A 5,749-nucleotide genomic window follows, 5' to 3' on the forward strand; every position below is an offset into this window, starting at 1 on the left:
TGAGTCTGAAGATGAAAAATAATTAATATATTTTTTCCTCAAAGACAGTCAGGTACTTTATTTATTCAGTGTCCCTACAAGTGAACATTGAGCCAGATTTAGTTGTTTGGCTTTCTATGCTTCTATAATGTATGATCATTTTCGTTTTTAAAGGTGCCAATTAAAAGCTTAGAGAGCAGACTAGATTCTTTTTGGAATTTCAAAAGGAGGGAAATAAAGGGACAACATTAAGGCTTTGAATGCAGCTGTGTCTGCAAGGCCTAATTCTCCTTGTTGTTAGGCATTCAGTACTGTTGGCTTCTTTAAAAAACATACACAATTATACATTGACAGAAGGCTGTATTAAGACACTGCACTTGGCACTACATGCTATATTTGTCAGTGTACACAGAGCATTTTTTAACATAATGTAAAAACTCTTTACACCAACAGCAACTCTGGATTATTTTGTATCTCTTTAAATGTATGTCTTAGAATATTGTTGGCAAATTTAAGGCAATCTCTAAGTGCCAAAATGTTATTTGAATTTTTTGTTTTGTTATTCTTCATAAAATCCCCAAGGAATCCGTTTATATAGTTGTCTTCATTTTTTCAGATTAACAAAAGAAGAAATAGAACTCAGAAAACCTGGGTCTAGATGACATGAGAAAGGGCAGAAATCAGAATTCATAATGTTTAAGTTTTTATCTTAATTTAGTTCTTCCGAACATCTCTGATTTCATAAAAATGTTCTCTCCACCAAAGCACATTGGAGCCTCAACCAAGTCTTAGTAGATGTTACTTTGGCCAAAAGATCTCATCATTTGCTTGCCAACATTCTGGTGAGGAGACTTTCTAAACTCAATTACTGTGATCCATTTGGGAGCATATATTTGAAACCTTTTTAACCTGAAAGGATCTGTGAAAGTTTATGTTCTCTGGCACCCAGAAGCACCTTCATATAATCAATCAATCAATCAATGTTTACTAATTACCTGCTGGGTGCTAGGGATTGTACAAGGTGCTAGGTATTCAAAGGCAAAAGTGAAGCAATCACTGCCATTGAGGAGCTTACATTCTATCAAGGAAAACTATATACAATTAGGTCCCCATTAGTGTGAATATAAATCCTTCAAAATGATCCTGTTATTTGAATTAGCTCTGCATATTTCCATTGGACCGAAACCAACTACCATAGTTTATATAACTCCAAGTAATTCAAATTCTAATACCCTTCCATAGGATTCATTGTTATCACTTATGGGGACCCAGATGAACATATGTTGTGTGTGTGTGTGTGTACAAAATAAATATAAAATAATTTGGCATGAGGAGGGATGGGGAGGCACTAGTGTCTGGGAGATTCAGTATCTGGTAGAAGGTGGTGCTTGAAATAAACTTTGAAGGAAACTAGGAGGTGTTGCTTGAGCTAAGTTTTGAAGGAAACTAAGAATTCTAAGAGGCAAGGAGAAAAAAAGGAATGGGGACTTCTAGGGATGGGAACTAACTATGAAGAGGAATAAGAATGAGAGAGGGTTCAAAAACTACAGAAAGGATAATCTTGCTGAACTGTGGACTTTTTGTCAATGACTAATAATAAGACTGAAATCAAATTGTGAAAGAGTTCCCATTTAATTCTAATTGGAGATGCCCTAGATATTTTTGAGAATATTCAAAGGTCTGATGTCCCTAGACAACCACATAATACCATGGTTAGAGTACTGGATCTGAAGTCAAGAAGATCTGAGTTCAGATGTGAACCTTAGTTACTGATGTGACTGGATCTGAATAGCCAGACCTCTACTTTAGAAATATTTTGGAAACTGTAAGGAAGATAAATAGGGGAGAGACTTGAGGCAGAGAGGTGAAGTGAAGGGTGATAAGGACCTAAATTAGATTGGTGACTATGTGAGTAAAGAGAAGTGAGAGATCTTGTGGAGGTAAAATTAACAAGATTTGACATGATGGGGAGCAAATAAAACTTTACTAAAGGTATATTTACAAGATGTAATACTATGTATGAACTGTTATCTTATAATTAATTTTGCTATCTCTTATACTTTATTTTTTTTCCTAAAAGGATATGATTTCTTTCTCCTCACATTCAACTTAGATCAATGTATACCATGGAAACAATGTAAAGACTAACAGACTGCCTTCAGTGGGGGGGTGGGGGAGGGAAGTGAGATTGGGGGGAAATTGTAAAATTCAAAATAAATAAATTAATTAATTTGATTTTAAAAAGAGGTAATACTCCTGAAGAGGTGAAGAAAAACGGTAAAAACAATACTTGTACAAAAATATTTATAGCAGCCCTGTTTGTGGTGGCAAAGAATTGGAAATCAAGTAAATGTCCTTCAATTGGGGAATGGCTTAGCAAACTGTGGTATATGTATGTCATGGACACTATTGTTCTATTAGAAACCAGGAGGGATGGGATTTCAAGGAAGCCTGGAGGGATTTGCATGAACTGATGCTGAGCAAGATGAGCAGAACCAGAAAAACACTGTACACCCTAACAGTAACATGGGGGTGATGTTCAACCTTGAAGGACTCACTCATTCCATCAGTGCAACAACCAGGAGCAATTTGGGGCTGTCTGCAATGGAGAGTGCCATCTGTATCCAGTTAAGGAGCTGTGGAGTTTGAACAAAGTTCAAGGACTATTCCCTTTAATTTAGAAAAAAAAGATATATTATTGTCTGATCTTGTTACCTCTTAGAATTCTTGTCTCTTCTCTAAGGATTTAATTTCCCTCTCATCACACCCAATTTGGATCAAGGTACAACATGGAAACAAAGTAAAGATTGACAGATTGCTTTCCGTGGTGGGGGGGAGGGAAGTAAGATAGGGGGAAAACTGTAAAACTCAAATAATATCTTTAATAAAAATTAATTTAAAAAAAGAGGTAGTACTGTGGATCCATCACTGTTCTATGAACTTTAGAGTACAAAAAAACAGAAATATAAGATATGAGACCTACCCACAGGCAATTTATATCTAGTTGATGAAAAATTACATGCAAATATGAAAACTGAATGATCAAGAGAGTATTAATAGTGTAACTAAATAACCAAATATGTGAAGTATTAATGTGTGCCTATATATCAAAGTCATAACTGCCATAGACACATAGGGGTTTGGTCAGGGCAGTGACATCTGGGGAGGAAAGCTTCTTCGATGAACTCATTTCCATGCTCCCTCTACCACACATAGACAAGTGGTGTCACCTTATTCACAGTGCTCAATAGACCTGGGATACAAATTCCTTTGTCTTTCTTCCTATAGATATAAGCCATCCATTCTTTATGTGATCACATTCACAGCCCAATGTAGTTGTGACTCTGATAGGTTTGTAAAAATACAAGCACACACATACACACACATATGGATGCATGTATTTTAAGTATTACTCATAGAAGATTAGGGGAAGTCTTAATATTATAGCTCGTGAGCCCCTACATGATTATCATTTAAATTTTAAGTCAATCAGCTTTATTTAAAAGGATATTTTACTACGATAGAATTAGAACAAACATTCCCCCCAAACTGTAATACTCTCAGATCAATATATACAAAGCCTCCAGGAGAGTGAGCCTACAAAACATATGTGATGAAGAGGTAACACAACTTGTTGATCCTGAAAGTCTTTTTGCTAGTCTTCTCTCATTGGGTTCTTTGTTGAGTTGTAGACCCAAGACTGAGGGCCATGGCCAGAAGTTGTTACTCATCTATTCTCACCTCCTCATTACTCTGTCCCAATAGATTCCTTCTCAGGGTTTTAGCTGAATTAATATTTGCTCTCTGAGTGCTTATTTATTTCTTGGGTTATCAACTAACTTCTTAGTTTTATTCAGGCCCCAGAGGGTATTCCTAAGTTTCCTCAGATAATCTTTTTTTTTAGGTTTTTGCAAGGCAATGGAGTTAAGTGGCTTGCCCAAGGCCACACAGCTAGGTAATTATTAAGTGTCTGAGGCTGATTTTGAACTCAGATCTTCCTGACTCCAGGGCTGGTGCCCCATGGAAGTCATGTTAAAGGTCTTCTACATATATGCTTGTATGTGTGCAGATATTTTTCAGTAATGCAAACTGATTAAAAAGTATCTGGCATATTGTGGAAGATCAGTAAATGTTTATTTATGGTGATAAATAAAAAACCAAAAATAGAATATATAAGAAGATAATTATACATTATAAATCATAGTTCAAATAGAATTACAAAAGGGAGGTCAATGAAGACTGGAGATGAAACTTGAGCAAGATATTGGAGAATGGGTAGGAGAGGCAGAGAAGTAGGTTAAAGGCATTCCAAAAGTGGAAGAATACACTAAGCTCTGATATAGGGGGGAGTGTAAAGAAAAGTAAGGCAACAAGCCTTGAATATAAAGAGCTCCTTTAAGAGTATTGTGGAGGCTTCGGGACAGAAGGGAAGTCGCCGCGGCCAGAGCGAAGCTCAGAAGCCGCCGCCCCGGGCCCCCTCCCGGCCCTCCCCGCCCGCACGATGCCTTCGGAGAAGACCTTCAAGCAGCGCCGGACCTTCGAACAAAGAGTAGAAGATGTGAGACTTATTCGAGAGCAGCATCCTACCAAGATACCGGTGAGAATAGAAAGATACAAGGGTGAGAAACAACTTCCTGTACTGGATAAAACCAAATTCCTTGTACCAGATCATGTCAACATGAGTGAACTAATCAAAATAATTAGAAGGCGCCTACAGCTGAATGTTAATCAAGCTTTCTTCCTATTGGTGAATGGACACAGCATGGTGAGCGTTTCAACACCTATTTCTGAAGTCTATGAAAGTGAGAAGGATGAAGATGGCTTCTTGTATATGGTATATGCCTCACAGGAGACATTGGAAAGAAATCTTCAGAGTAAGACCTAGTACCTAGTACAAAGCTTCTATACTAGAATTTTTTTAAGCCCTCACCCAGGAAAAAAGGGATGTTACCAACTGAGATTGATCAGTTCATCTAATCACAGTTCACCAAAATAGAAGTATTATCTACTACCTTAGGGGTTTTTTTAGTAAAGTTGCCTCTTGTATTATATGCATATGTAATATGTAATAATACTTGTTCAATTCCAAAAGCATATACAATATTACAGCTTTGGAAAACTCCTATTTCACCTAGGTTATCTTGTTTTTTAAGTTTTAGGTTTAGAAACATACCTTGAATTCTAAGTTGCCAATAAAATGGACATTTGAATTGCTGTAGTGACTTTTTTTAAAATAGAAATTTCAATTCCATTGTAACCATTTAGTGAAATAACAGTCTTTGTTCATGGAAATTGCTAATTTTTATAGGAAGGTTTCTCTTTAACTATGTATCTTTTAGTAAGCTTGCCAAATGCCATATCTATTTTTTTAAAGTCCATTTACCATCAGTGGTTGCAGCAAAAACAGAGTAAATGGGGGGTCAAAAAAGTCTAGCTTATTCTGGAATCAATGCATCGATTCCAGCTTAGTATAAACTACTACAACTTTCTTGCTGTCATCTGTTTGTTTTCTATATAGTCATCCAGAAAAACACCATGGATTCTATGGGTAAATTGATTATCTTTCTAATGCTCGGCTTCCAAAACAGGGAAGGAGGTTTCTTATATTGTGGATTTGCTCTATTTAGAGACTTCCCAAACAGTGACTAGTTCATTAAACCATTGCACCAGAAAAAATATTTTCTGATGCAGTTACAAACTGCATCATCCAAGATCTTTGGAGCATTTAAATTCATTTTGCACTCCCTTGGCACCTTTTGGGGTTGTCTAT

At 36.5% G+C, this 5,749-nt stretch overlaps 1 pseudogene; it reads left to right on the top strand.

Moving 5' to 3' along the window:
- The first annotated feature begins 4,445 nt into the window (after nucleotides 1–4,445).
- LOC141520400 (microtubule-associated protein 1 light chain 3 beta pseudogene) lies at nucleotides 4,446–5,227 on the top strand (annotated as a pseudogene).
- The last annotated feature ends 522 nt before the right edge of the window (nucleotides 5,228–5,749 follow it).

The sequence above is a fragment of the Macrotis lagotis genome, chromosome 4 (assembly GCF_037893015.1).
Source record: "Macrotis lagotis isolate mMagLag1 chromosome 4, bilby.v1.9.chrom.fasta, whole genome shotgun sequence".
NCBI classification, from domain to species: Eukaryota; Metazoa; Chordata; class Mammalia; order Peramelemorphia; family Peramelidae; genus Macrotis; species Macrotis lagotis.